We start from the raw sequence: 15,650 nt of genomic DNA, 5'->3' as shown, positions 1-15,650 counted from the left end.
CTTCTAAGGTTTCTCTCCTCCACACTGCCTGTGGAGCTTTTTTCCCTATTGTTAGGTTTTAGTGAGTTTTTCCTTACCTTCGCATGGGGTATGTCTGGGAGTGCTTGCATTCTTTCATTTATTTGCATTCATCTAAAAATGTTTGGACCTTATGGTGTTCTTGTTCTGTTCTTGACTTATTGTTATGTTTTCTTCTTGACTTGTCTAAAGAAGACCTGTACGGCCCATGGGGACATTAACGTGTGTTGTCGGGCCCTATAAATAAATTTGATTTGATTTGATTTGTGTGTATTGACTGTATTCACATACAGTACATAGTCACTCACAACAGCATGTCAGCTTGCTTGCACACGAATAATGCACTTGCGATTTTGCTCATATTCACTCAAACTTGCAACATCATACACCAATCATAAACTACCTGTTTTGTAATCTGTAATCTGGTAAAATCTGCAAACAAAACAACTCAGACAGTTTTAAAAATCCACTTTTATAGCCCTGTTTGTTGTCAAAATGTTTTATCTGTAGACATCTCATGTTCTACTTCTGTTTTTTTTTTTGCATCTACTTTTTCTCCTCCTGTTTTTCTGTATTTTTCTCCCATCCCAATTTAGTCGTTATGCCAATTCCCTCCTCCCCGTCCTGGTCGTTGCGCGCATTTGCCCCCCACTTGCCGGTCTAGGGAGCCCTGAAGTCTATCACATGCTTCCTCCGATACATGTGGAGACAGCCAGCAGCCTCTTTTCACCTGACAGCGAGGACTCTCACTGGGGAAGTGTAACGGGTGGGAGGATCACACTACCTCCCCCAGTTCCCTCCCTCGCTGTGCAGGCGCCCTGACCGACCTGTAGGAGTCACTGTTTACAACGATCAGGACCCACCCCACCAGCTTTCCACCCGCTGACACTGCCAATTATGTCAGTATGGACGACCGCGGCAGCCGGAGGTACCGCGGCAGCCGGATTCTATCCCACTGTCTCTGCGGTGGTAGACAGACGCTTAGTCCGCTGCGCTACCCAGCCGCCCCATGTTCTACTTCTGTTTTGATAGAAGTAGATGGTTGTTTCCATGGTAGCGCATTTGATTACGTAATATTCAGTGGCAGAAGAAGAAGAAGAAGAAGGCAGAGGCCATCATTTTAACTAAAAATAAGACTATACAAGTGGATTTTTAGAAGGTTGGTAGAGGTTTTCTTGTTTGCAGATCTTACCAGACTAGTATTATTATTAGTGCTGTCAATAGATTAAAGAAAATTAACTAATTAATCTCACAATTTTCTGTAATTAATCTAGATTAATCTAGATTAAAAATAGCATTTTTCTAACCTCTTCCACCTGACGGTGTGAGGTTTGGTCCGCTCCCCGCCACACGCTCCGTTCCTTTAAGGTACTTTGTTGATTAATTGCATTCCCCGCCACACGCTCCGTTCCTGTAAGGTGCCGTGTTGATTGGTGCTCTCCCCGCCACACGCTTCTGGAGCAAGTATCAATTTCATCCCGCAGCTGTCACAGCTTGTAATCAGCGCCCTATAGGTTTTATATACCCTGATCCCCCTACTATCGATGTTGGATCGTTCTGAATACTCCTGCATTTGCCTGCCTTCCCCGTCGCTGTTTGCTGTCTTTGCTCTCCAGGACTTTCGTGGAGAATCCCTGTGGAGAACCTGGTTTCCCGTTCTGAGCTGCGCCTCGTTATCTGCCCGCTTTACGCGTTGCGCTCTGGTGAGTTTTTGGAAACAGTTCTTTTGGATCATCAGTTTTTTGTGTGTTTGTGAAACACCGAAGAGATCCCGTTTTTGTTTGTACTGTTCTCACCTATTTTTGTGTTGGATTTACACTTTGGATTACCGTATTGTTTTTTCTCTGAACTCTGCTAACTGTGTGTGGTACACCGAAGATCAAGTCACTTGGATATATACTGGATCAGTCACCTCTCTGTTTCTGTTGTGCGCTGGGCTAACTCAGATTTCTCTCTCTCTCCGTTTCCACCGCGAGTGAAAGCTGGGAGGATCTGCAGAGCCGCTTCAGACGTCACAAGCCAATTCCTCACCACCACCTACTGGGAGTATCTGCAGAGCCGCAACAATCTTCACATGCCAGATTCCCCGTTTGTTCGGTTGCTCAACTTCATTCCATCTTGTAACTCTGAAAATAAATACGCCCTTGCTTTGGCTAACTCTGAACAACTCTCTCTGTGCCGTTGCGTTTGAGGTCGGTTACAAACCCTAACATTACGATCCAACCATGACGACCACAGCCGACACAGAGAGAGTCAGAACAGCGTTGGCAGTCCAGATAGAGTTAACCAACGACCACAGCCTACAGCTAGATGCGGCTGCGGCTGCTGTACAGGAACTCCGAGAGCAGGTCCTGCCTATTCAGGGGTCCCTGGGCTCTCTGGCTAGCCAGCAGGCTAATATTCTCCTCCACTTACAAGCGCTGAGTGAAACCGTTAACACCTTGCTTGTAACCCCACTTACTTCAGGAGCCTCGGCCGGAGCATCACCCGCAGCCCTGGCAGGCCCTGCGCCTCCCGATCCCGCACCTCTGGAGCCCCGTCTCTCCGAACCACAGTTGTTCGACGGTAACTTCGAGGATTGTGCCACATTCATCATGCAATGTGAGTTGGTTTTTCGTCATCAACCCAGTCGATTCACTTCAAGGGGAGCCCAAGTGGCTTACATGACTAACTTGCTCTCAGGCCGGGCAGCCCAGTGGGTCACTGCCTCCTGGGTAATGGGGGCAGATTTCTGTTTTTCCTACCCAGACTTCGTGGCTGAGCTCCGCAGGGTTTTCCACCACCCAGCCCGTGGCCACGACCCTGGAGCCCGGTTGGGTACCTTCCGGCAGGGCAGTGGCGGGGTCACCGACTACGTGCTGGAGTTCAGACTGGCGGCAACGGAGGGGGCTCAACGACGCAGTCAGGGACCAGCTCGCGACCCGTGAGGAACCTGAGTCCCTCGAGGACCTGTTCAGCCTCGCCATTCGCATCGACGGATGCCTCCAGGAAAGAAGACGTGAGAGAACCCGACAGGGACCTCCAGAGGTACTCCGGACCCCCCGTACTCGTGACGGTACTGCTGGTCGCCCTGCTCCCAACACGACTGGTGGCTCTTTTCCCTCCCGTTCGGTGCCCGAGGAGGAACCCATGCAGCTGGGACGTTCTCATCTTAGCCAAGCTGAACGGGAGGCGAGGTTCAGGTCCGGCCTTTGCCTCTACTGCAGTCGGGATGGACACCGTATCGCCAACTGCCCCACCCGGCCAAAAGACCAGGCTCGCCGGGACCCCGGGAGATCCTGGTGAGCCATTTTTCTCGTTCCCAGAGCCGTGCACCACCTAGCCATCTGATGAGCGTCACCCTGGCCTGGGTGGACCAACGGGCCACGGTGGAGGCACTCATTGACTCTGGGGCTGACGAGAGTTTCCTAGACTTCGAGTTTGCTACCCGGGCCAACATTCCACTTGAGGACCTAGTGAGGCCATTGGAGGTATTCGCATTGGACCAACACCGCCTGGCTGACATCACTCAACGCACCTGCCCTGTCCTGCTCACCATTGCTGGTAACCACGTTGAGAGACTCCAGTTTTCTTATCACCAGATCCCCTCTTGTCCCAGTAAGTCCAGGGCTCAGGCCCTTCCGCCTCACCGGCCTTACGACTGTGCCATCGACCTCCGCTCAGGGGCTCCCCTTCCCGGCAGCCGCCTCTACAGTCTGACCGTCCCGGAGAAGGCAGCGATGGATCAATACATCTCTGAGTCCTTGGAAGCAGGACTCATTCGGCCTTCCTCCTCTCCTGTGGCGGCCGGTTTCTTCTTTGTTGGGAAGAAGGACGGAGACCTTCGACCCTGCATCGACTATCGCCAGCTCAACGAGATCACCAATAAGAACAAGTATCCTCTACCGCTCATGAACTCCACCTTCGAGCCTCTCACCCAGGCTACCGTCTTTACCAAGCTGGACCTCCGGAGTGCCTACCATCTAGTCCGTATCCGAGAGGGCGATGAATGGAAGACCGCCTTCAAGACTCCCAGGGGCTACTACGAGTACCTGGTGATGCCGTTCGGCCTCACCAACCAGGCGCTCATGAACGACGTCCTTCGTGACATGCTGGAGGAGTTTGTGGTAGTATACCTAGACGACATCCTCATCTTCTCCAAGACCCTCGAGGAACACATCCAGCATGTCCGCCGTGTGCTGGAGCGCCTCCTCCACAATCGGCTCTTCGTCAAGGCGGAGAAGTGCCGATTCCACTCCGACTCCGTCGATTACCTGGGCTTCATCGTGGAGAGAGGCTTGACCCGAGCTGATCCTCGCAAGATCCAGGCCGTGGAGGAGTGGCCAGAACCACCTCTCGGAAGGAGTTACAGAGCTTCCTCGGGTTCGCCAACTTCTACCGAAGGTTCATCCGGAACTAGAGTCAAGTGGCGGAACCGCTTACCAGACTGACCTCTCCCGCCCTGCCGTTCGACTGGTCCCCAGCGGCGTGTGCTGCGTTCCGCTCCCTCAAGAAGAGGTTCACTTCCGCCCCGATCTTGCTCCATCCAGACCCCAAGAGACAGTTCATCGTTGAGGTGGACGCCTCGGATACTGGACTGGGAGCTATCTTATCCCAGCGGTCGGCAACAGACCAGAAGGTACATCCATGCGCCTTCTACTCGCGTCGGTTCCTCCCTGCCGAGAGGAACTATGACATCGGCAATCGGGAGCTGCTGGCGGTTGTGGCTGCCTTGGAGGAGTGGCGTCATTGGCTAGAGGGGGCAGAGGAGCCGTTTACCATTTGGACGGACCACAAGAACCTGACGTACATCCGTGCTTCCAAGCGCCTCAATGGCCGGCAGGCAAGATGGGCCAGCTTCCTCAGTCGGTTCGACTTCTCGCTGACGTTTCGCCCTGGTTCCCGCAACACAAAGGCCGACTCCCTGTCCCGGTTACACTCCAAGGGGGCTCCAACCACTGAGGACCTGACTCCCATCCTCCCAGAGGCCAGGGTGGTAGGAGTCATCACCTTGGGGGGTGGTAAGGCGTGCCCTACGCTTCCATCGCGCTCCAGGCAATGTACCGGTTCATCGTCTCTTCGTCCCCGACTCGGTCCGGTCCCGGGTCCTCCAGTGGGGCCATACCAGCCGGTTCGCCTGCCACCCGGGGGTTCATCGCACGTTCTCCTTCCTGGCTCGTCGATTCTGGTGGCCCACCATGAGGAACGACGTCAAGGAGTTCGTACTGGCCTGCGCAGTCTGCGCCCGCAGCAAGGCCTCCCACCAGGCACCCTCCGGGCTATTACAGCCGCTTCCCATTCCGAGCCGTCCTTGGTCACATGTGGCGCTGGACTTCGTCACGGGTCTTCCCTCCTCCCAGGGGAACACGTGCCTACTGACCGTGGTGGATCGGTTCAGCAAGGGGGTTCACCTCGTGGCCCTTCCCAAGCTTCCCTCGGCGGAGGAGACGGCGGACCTCCTGACACGCCACGTGTTTCGCCTCCATGGTTTTCCCCAGGACGTCGTCTCGGACCGGGGGCCCCAGTTCACTTCCCAGGTATGGCGGGCTTTTTGCAAGGGATTGGGGGCAACGGTCAGTCTTTCCTCTGGTTATCATCCCCAGACTAACGGACAAACGGAGAGGATGAACCAGAGTGAGGAGTCTGCTCTTCGGTGTGTGGCTGCCGAGAGACCAGCTTCTTGGAGCCGTTTCCTTCCCTGGGTCGAGTACTCCATCAACTCCATGGTCAGTTCCGCCACCGGCCTCTCACCCTTTGAGGTATCCCTGGGCTACCAACCCCCTCTTTTCCCTGCACAGGAGACGGAGGTGGCAGTTCCCTCCGTACAGGACCACCTCGACCGGTGCCGTCGGGTCTGGGAGATCACCAGGACCGCGCTGCTCCGGTCATCAGAGCGCGCCTGTCGTGGGGCTGACCGGCGCCGGGTTCCTGCGCCGACGTACCACCCTGGGCAGAGGGTGTGGCTTTCCGCAAGGGACCTTCCACTTCGGTCCTCGGCCAAGAAGCTTAACCCCCGGTTCGTCGGACCTTTTGAGGTTCTGAAGGTACTCAGTCCGGCGGCGGTGAGTCTTAAGCTTCCTGCGTCCATGCACATTCACCCCGTTTTCCATGTGTCCCGGGTTAAGCCTGTCTCTCTCAGTCCCCTGATGCCTCCTGCTCCGGAACCACCTCCTCCCGAGATGGTGGACGGTCACCCCCAGTGGCAGGTCCGCCGGTTGATGGGTGTTCGACGGCGGGGTCGGGGGTTCCAGTACCTGGTGGACTGGGAGGGGTACGGTCCGGAGGAACAGAGCTGGGTCTCCCGCCGGCTCATTGTGGATCCCGGCCTGATCACCGACTTCCATCGTGCCCATCCGGGCGAGCCGGGTCGGCCTGGTCGCCGGGTGGCTCCCGTGGAGGGGGGGGTACTGTGAGGTTTGGTCCGCTCCCCGCCACACGCTCCGTTCCTTTAAGGTACTTTGTTGATTAATTGCATTCCCCGCCACACGCTCCGTTCCTGTAAGGTGCCGTGTTGATTGGTGCTCTCCCCGCCACACGCTTCTGGAGCAAGTATCAATTTCATCCCGCAGCTGTCACAGCTTGTAATCAGCGCCCTGTGGCTTTATATACCCTGATCCCCCTACTATCGATGTTGGATCGTTCTGAATACTCCTGCATTTGCCTGCCTTCCCCGTCGCTGTTTGCTGTCTTTGCTCTCCAGGACTTTCGTGGAGAATCCCTGTGGAGAACCTGGTTTCCCGTTCTGAGCTGCGCCTCGTTATCTGCCCGCTTTACGCGTTGCGCTCTGGTGAGTTTTTGGAAACAGTTCTTTTGGATCATCAGTTTTTTGTGTGTTTGTGAAACACCGAAGAGATACCGTTTTTGTTTGTACTGTTCTCACCTATTTTTGTGTTGGATTTACACTTTGGATTACCGTATTGTTTTTTCTCTGGACTCTGCTAACTGTGTGTGGTACACCGAAGATCAAGTCACTTGGATATATACTGGATCAGTCACCTCTCTGTTTCTGTTGTGCGCTGGGCTAACTCAGATTTCTTTCTCTCTCCGTTTCCACCGGGAGTGAAAGCTGGGAGGATCTGCAGAGCCGCTTCAGACGTCACAAGCCAATTCCTCACCACCACCTACTGGGAGTATCTGCAGAGCCGCAACAATCTTCACATGCCAGATTCCCCGTTTGTTCGGTTGCTCAACTTCATTCCATCTTGTAACTCTGAAAATAAATACGCCCTTGCTTTGGCTAACTCTGAACAACTCTCTCTGTGCCGTTGCGTTTGAGGTCGGTTACAAACCCTAACAGACGGGACCGGTACCATTTGAAAGATTATATATATATATATATATATCATCATCATTAGGTGGTTTCTTCGTTCCGAAGGTTGCCTATCACTCTCCAACCCATTCTGTCCCCACTTCTTCTCTCCAACTCCGTGACTCCGCCTCTCACTCCACTCCAATCACAGACATCGTCTACCCAGCCTCTTCTTGGTCTTCCACTTCCTCTCTTTCCATCCACCTTCCCCATCACCACCTTCTTGAACATCTCCCCGCTGGATCCTCTCAGAACATGCCCGCACAACTCCATCTTTCTCTTTTTCAACCTCTCCAGCAGCTGTCCCCCTTGCATATCCGCTCTTCTCAGTACCTCCTCATTCTTGATCTTATCCTTCCATGTTATCTTCAGCATCTTCCTCAGTGTCCACATTTCAAAAGAGTCTATCATCCTCTTTGCCTCTTCATTCAGCGTCCATGCTTCTGCTCCGTATGAAAAGACTGACATAACATACGTTTCCAAAATCCTGGTCTTCGTTTTCCAACTTATGTTTCTTCTCAATAATTCTTTATGGTTCCAGAATGTGCCCTTTGCAATTCCGGTTCTTCTCTTAATGTCCATGTTAGCTCTTCCACCTTCACTGATCCAGCTTCCAAGGTACATGTACTCCTTCACTTGTTCAAGTTTTTCTCCATCCACCTGTATTTTACAAACAGTTCCTGGTGTTTTTTCAATGATCATTACTTTAGTTTTCTTTGTGTTTAGTGACATTCCATAGTTTTTGCATTCGACATTCAGCTTATTCATCATGTCCTGTAGATCTTCTTGACAGTTACAGACTATAGCAGTGTCATCCGCGTATCTTATATTGGTGATGTTCTCTTCGCCAAGTTTTACTCCTTTCCCTCCTCTCAGACCTTTTTTCATCAGTGATTCACTGTACATATTAAAGAGTACAGGGGACAAGATGCATCCTTGTCTTACACCCTTCTCCACCGGGAAGTCTCTTGATTTCTCCTTTCCTATTCTAACATTAGCCTTCTGCCTCCAGTATAAGTTGGCAATTATTCTTCGGTCAGAAACTGGTATTTTGAATTCTTCCATTGTTCTCATCAATGTTGTATGTTCAACTCTGTCGAAGGCCTTCGTGAAATCGATGAAGCAAATATACAGCTTCTTCTGTTGGTCTATCGATTTTTCACCAATGATTCTGAGTTGGCAGATTGCATCTCTTGTTCCTTTTCCTTTGCGAAAACCCATTTGGCTATCCGAGAGCTGATGTTCAATTATGGGTTCTATTCTGTTCTTGATGATTTTCAGGAGTACTTTTGATGCATGAGATATCAAACTGATCAAATATATATATATATAAATGTGCGAATTGGCTATAATAAGGTAATTTATAAGCCTGCTATTCTATATTCCATAATAATTATTTCAAATTGTATTGGTCCGGATGGGAGAATTCAGTACAGTATCTACAGAACCTTCTGTTTATTCATCTTCCCTTTATTCATTTCCTTAGATTTCTTGTACACATGATCTGAAGAAGGTACTGAACGAGATCAGTGGCCCTTTTTAATGTTTGGTCATTATTAGAATGGTGTTATTCACTGTCAAATATGCAAAGAAAAATCATAATTCATATTCTCCTTTGTTTCATCACAATTTAAGCAAGCCTTGTAATAGACACAATATTTCTGACACTGGGAATGCATTCACTGAGGTCCATAGATGTCCCTAGATACCAAGAATATGTTGCCTTGTAGAAGTGGAGCAATATTCCATTTACCTAGGTATATATCTTTAGGCGGATTTTCAGAAAATAGGCTCCGGGTGGAAGAGATATTTACTTGAGAAAAAAAACACAAAGAAAGTATATTTAGATTCAAAGACTATTTTAATAGCTTTATTTGAATACAGTTTCTCTCATGTTCTGTAACTACTTGATTTTGCTCCTAATCGTACACATTTTGACATGTAATCACACACTAAGCACACTTGTGTTGTGATTACACTTGTAGTATAATAATTATAATAATAATGCTTTAACTTTGGAGATTAATTTAAATAATTTAAAGCATTAAAATAAATGTATCTAGATTAATCTATAGAGTGAAAAATCTTCAACGTTCTGAACTTTCAGCAGTATATTGCTTGTTCTTTTTTTGCATTGACTCATGCACCTTTTTGAAAATCATCTGACATGAAGATGGAACACATTTTTGTTAATATGATTTAAGACATTATCATCTAAGCCAATCTGCACTTTAACATAGGCCTGGGTTATTTTTATTTCTGTTTATTTTCTGAGAGAAACTGTATTCAAATAAAGCTATTAAAATAGTCTTTGAATCTAAATATACTTTCTTTGTGTTTTTTTTCTCAAGTAAATATCTCTTCCACCCGGAGCCTATTTTCTGAAAATCCGCCTAAAGATATATACCTAGGTAAATGGAATATTGCTCCACTTCTACAAGGCAACATATTCTTGGTATCTAGGGACATCTATGGACCTCAGTGAATGCATTCCCAGTGTCAGAAATATTGTGTCTATTACAAGGCTTGCTTAAATTGTGATGAAACAAAGGAGAATATGAATTATGATTTTTCTTTGCATATTTGACAGTGAATAACACCATTCTAATAATGACCAAACATTAAAAACGGCCACTGATCTCGTTCAGTACCTTCTTCAGATCATGTGTACAAGAAATCTAAGGAAATTAATAAAGGGAATATATATATATATATATATATATATATATATATATATATATATATATATATATATATATATATATATATATATATATATATATATATATATATATAATGTGCGAATTGGCTATAATAAGGTAATTTATAAGCCTGCTATTCTATATTCCATAATAATTATTTCAAATTGTATTGGTCCGGATGGGAGAATTCAGTACAGTATCTACAGAACCTTCTGTTTATTCATCTTCCCTTTATTCATTTCCTTAGATTTCTTGTACACATGATCTGAAGAAGGTACTGAACGAGATCAGTGGCCGTTTTTAATGTTTGGTCATTATTAGAATGGTGTTATTCACTGTCAAATATGCAAAGAAAAATCATAATTCATATTCTCCTTTGTTTCATCACAATTTAAGCAAGCCTTGTAATAGACACAATATTTCTGACACTGCAATGCATTCACTGAGGTCCATAGATGTCCCTAGATACCAAGAATATGTTGCCTTGTAGAAGTGGAGCAATATTCCATTTACCTAGGTATATATCTTTAGGCGGATTTTCAGAAAATAGGCTCCGGGTGGAAGAGATATTTACTTGAGAAAAAAAACACAAAGAAAGTATATTTAGATTCAAAGACTATTTTAATAGCTTTATTTGAATACAGTTTCTCTCAGAAAATAAACAGAAATAAAAATAACCCAGGCCTATGTTAAAGTGCAGATTGGCTTAGATGATAATGTCTTAAATCATATTAACAAAAATGTGTTCCATCTTCATGTCAGATGATTTTCAAAAAGGTGCATGAGTCAATGCAAAAAAAGAACAAGCAATATACTGCTGAAAGTTCAGAACGTTGAAGATTTTTCACTCTATAGATTAATCTAGATACATTTATTTTAATGCTTTAAATTATTTAAATTAATCTCCAAAGTTAAAGCATTATTATTATAATTATTATACTACAAGTGTAATCACAACACAAGTGTGCTTAGTGTGTGATTACATGTCAAAATGTGTACGATTAGGAGCAAAATCAAGTAGTTACAGAACATAGTAAAATTGCTTACAAGCATGGTGGTACGCTATCTCATCCACACTCTTTACTGCATCAATATGATAATAAACATGACCAGATGACAACCAGTGCTGGGGATCATGTTACAAAAAAACCACATTACTGTGTAAATGTTACTTTCTCCTGTAATGGATAACTGATTATTAGACATCTCTGATTGTGAGGTGAGAGTATTTTTATTTTTTTATAAACATAAAACAATGCTTGGATATTGGTTCTAAATAATTTTTTTGTGATCAAATCTTTTTTATTTTCCTTTTTTGCATGAAACAAAAACACAGCACATTACAGTCATCACAATAACAAACAAAACATCACCGGACAGACACAGCAACAATAATAATAATAATACAATAATGAGAAAAAGAAAAAAACATACTAACAAGCCACCTAATAATTCAATGAAAATAAAAAGAGAATAGATATAATACAAATGAATATACCAAGTAAAGGTACAGGAAACATTTAAATAGTTATTAGAGATTACAAAACTACAACACTGTAAATTGGTTCTAAATTATAATTATTTTCTTAACTTACTTACTTAACTTTACTTTTGATGTTGTAGGCAAAGTAATCCAAAAGTAACCAAAGTAATCCGATTATTCTAGTGGAGTATTCTAGTGGATTATGTTACTGATTACCATTTTAGGCAGCTAATCAATGATGGATAACGGCTCGGCGAGTGTCTTTCCCAGCCGTGCCTACAGATATCCTATTTTTAGAATGCATGCTTCAATCACAATAAGAGCGCTAGCGTGTTTTATTTTCTCTTTGAGGGTGTCCATGAATCAAGCACTGCAGCTTGGTCAGTGCTCGTATGTACGTACGCATGCATGGCATGCACAGACCAACCAACCAACACATAAACCAAACAACATACAAATAAATCAACCAGAACACAGTGGTTATAGTAGAGGTGCTCTTTCTGGGCACGTAAGAAAATCACCCAAATAAGAACTATGAACTATGCTAGAACCAAAGCCAGGGTCAAAATGGATGAATGTGGAACCAAAACAAAAACCAGCCCCAAATTCACCACTACAAAAAATATACATGCACGCAAGGATCCTTTTAATTAAATTCTTGCTTGTTTCTGAAACAGATTATAAATCATCAAGTGATCAACTGTATTAGAGCTTTACTAACATATGAATGGGCAAAAAAATGTCACATGTACTGACCTGATAGGGAATGCGTATACTACCTTGGGAAATGTACAAATTCACCATTTTGTCACATTTACCGTAACATACTATATACTATAGAGGCAGCGGCTCATCCTAGATTATTGAGGATAGTCCTGTAATGACTTCTCTAAACTCTCCCCCTCTCCCTTCTGTCCATTCTGTCATGTCAGCCTAGGGCTGCTCTTCTTTATTGTCCATTAGGTAAAGAGATATTTAATTAAAAGAGCTCATTCTCCTCTCCTCTCTTTTCCTATGATCATAAAAAAACATCACATTTGTCTCTATCTCTCTCTCTGCCTCCCTATTGCTCACTCCCTCTCTCTCTCTCCCTCTCTATCACTCTCTGCCCCTCTCTGTCTCTCTTTCTCTCCCTCTCTCTATCTTTCATTACAGCATTACAGTCTTTCCCGTTTCAGTACCCTTCCTCATGTCTCCCCCCCCCCCCCCCCTGTTTTCTTTTTCCTTAATTAATCCAGGTAATGAATACTGGCCCTAGTCACGCGGCCCTAATACGATTGCTCCAATCAATTAGGCTGATCCAGACTCTGCCCTGGTTGTGTTTGTGATGTAAATAGCAGCAGTGCTGTGTTGTCTGGGCTGCTGTGAGAGACGTGATCTGAATGAGACGCAGGAACGCACAACACATAGTTATTCATATTGTCTATCTGTGTGCTGCAGAAACCTTGAATCTCCCATTTTGGAATCTCCAAAGTTGAGGCAATGTTGAAATATATATGCTTTTCTTAAGTAATTTTCTGTTTGCAGCACAGCTGTGTGTGTGTGTGTGTGTGTGTGTGTGTGTGTGTGTGTGTGTGTGTGTGTGTGTGGGTGTGTGTGTGTGTGTGTGGTGATATGGGGGTTAGGGGGTAAAAGGATCATTTTGAATCATTTTAAATACGGCTGGCTGCTTAAGTCCCTGGTGTGCAGCTTGGTTTTCAACATAGTGAGATATGAGTGGTAGATGAACCCCCTTTTCCGGGGGTCTTTTTTTAGGCCATTATTATTATTATATGTATTTTTTATAATGTTTTTCTTTGCCATATGTCCTTATTTTCTTCCATAACCCCCCTCCCCCCTCTCTCATTACACACTCCTTTCCCCCTCACTCCTCATCCTCTCCTTATCTGTATCTTTTCATCCGTCCTGCTCCCTTCCATCAGGATCAGTATGATTTTAAAATTTCTCCTCTCTAGATTTAATTTCTCATTATGTGGCACGTTCTTAAATTACTGAGAACATTCCTTATCCACAGCAGCCAACCCACTGGCGCTCTAATTCCTCTCTACAGGAAGCCTGTCTACATCGCTGCATACTAATTCTCCTGGCAAACTAGGAGAGACTTATACTCATCATAGTACACGTCTCAGTTCATTCAACTTCAATATTCCATCATAATTTTCCTGTGTTATATGATGATGTCGTTGGCTGTGTGTATAAACATTTACATGTTTTATTTGGATACAATAAAGAGGCCACATTGGAAAAGAACAGATAGAAGATGCAAAAAGGGAGGAAGGAGAGATGGAAGGAAGGAAGGGTAGTGTAGGAGCCATAATGTAAGTTTCAGTATTCTCTATGGTGTTGTATGGTTAGTTGTACTGTCCACCGGTTTCAGGCATCTGTCAACTTTAAAATCTTCAAGCAATCCTGCAGATTTGGCCTCCAGGAGACTCAAAGTGGAATCGTTTCTGAAAGACGACACCTGGTTGTCTGGGCCTCCGTTTCTCATTGGGCCCGAAGATAAATGGCCTGTAAGCCCAGATGGCTCTGGAAGAATCTCCTCAGATGACCCTGAGGTCAAGATAAGTTTGATGGTGAATGATGTGCAGGCTGAAGAGGAGATTGATCCAGTAACCCGCTTGATTAATCACTTCTCCTCTTGGATTCATCTGAAGAAGATTGTTGGTTGGATCCTTAAGTTTAAGAACTTGCTATTGTGTCTTACTAGGAAGAGGAAGCAATTGAATGAGACTCTTGCCCAGTCTGGCTTGGATAAAGTCCAACAGGAAAGGGAGATGAAAAAAGAAATGCAGAGTATCAATACTCAGTGAATCTCTCTCAATTGAAGAACTCAGAGAAGCAGAGATGGAGAATATCCGCTTCTGTCAAAGGAAGAGGTTTCCAGATGAGTTCAACAGCTTACAAAGAGGAGACAGTGTGAGAAGGACAAGCCACATCTACAAGCTCAATCCAGTTTTTGAAGACAGTGTTCTGAGAGTTGGGGGACGACTTGATCATCTATGCCTGAAGAGTCTAAGCATCCTGCCATATTGGCAAAATATCTTCACATTTCTGCTATCATTCTTCAGCACATACATCAAGAAGTGGGACATGGAGGGCAGTCAGGTGGCGTAGCGGAGATTGCGTTCGTCACCAATGCCGGAGACGCTGGATTCGCCTGTTCGAATCCAGCTCCCGGCGTTGTCACCAGCTTGGTTGGCCATTCACACTAATACAATTGGCAGTATTAGAGGGTGGGAAAGCTGGCGGGGTGGGTCCGGGTCGTTGTAAACAGCGACTCCTACAGTTCGGTCGGGGGGCCTGCTCAGCGCGGATAGGATCTAAGGGGGGTAGTGTGATCCTTCCACATGTTACACCCTCTCAGTGAGAGTCCACGCTGCCAGGTGAAAAGAAGCGGTTGATTGGCTAGACGTGTGTCAGAGGAAGCACGTGATAGCCTCCACTCTCCCAGACCGACTGTGGGGGGTAAGTGCGCAGCGACCAGGAAGGGGATTGGGAATTGGCATAACGACTAACATTGGGATGGGAGAAAATCGGAGGAAAAAGGAGGGGGGACAATGGAACCAACTTTGTTGGAGCTGAGCGTCAATTGAATGAGGCAATGGAACATTGGAATCTTGCTCAAATTAACAACACTCTCCTTCAGAAAGGCATCAAGTGGATGTTCAATCCCCCTACTGGATCACATCATGGAGGAGTATGGGAGAGGTTAATAAGGTCTGTGAGGAAGGTCCTGAACTCTTGCCTGAAGGTGCAGAACCTCGATGAAGAAGGTCTTCACACAGTCCTTTGCGAAGCAGAAGCTATCATCAACAGCCGTCCCATCACAAAAGCATCTACTGACCCAAACGACTTAGGAAGCACTTACTCCTAACCATCTTCTGCTGCTTAAAACCATGCCATCTTTGCCACCAGGACAGTTTCAGAAGGAGGATATATGCTCATTGCAGATGGAAACAAGTGCAGTATATGTCAAACTTATTCTGGAAAAGATGGGTCAAGGAATACTTACCTCTACTGCAGGAACGTCAGAAGTGGTCAAGTGTCGAGCGCAACTTCATTGTTGGAGATATTGTGCTCATAATTGATGACTCGGCACCTCGCAACTCATGGCTTACAGGAAGGATTGTGAAAGCTATCCCAGATAGAAGAGGAC

At 45.9% G+C, this 15,650-nt stretch overlaps 1 protein-coding gene across 1 annotated transcript in view; it reads right to left on the bottom strand.

The window, feature by feature from the left end:
- Positions 1-15,650, bottom strand: part of LOC311230491 (poly(rC)-binding protein 4-like) — a 259,895-nt gene that overhangs the window by 63,582 nt on the left and 180,663 nt on the right. The gene's annotated exons all lie outside the window — the stretch shown is intronic.

This window comes from Notolepis coatsorum (genome assembly GCF_963971535.1).
Source record: "Notolepis coatsorum genome assembly, chromosome: 6".
NCBI lineage: Eukaryota > Metazoa > Chordata > Actinopteri > Aulopiformes > Paralepididae > Notolepis > Notolepis coatsorum.
This window is presented reverse-complemented; position numbering and strand designations above follow the sequence as displayed.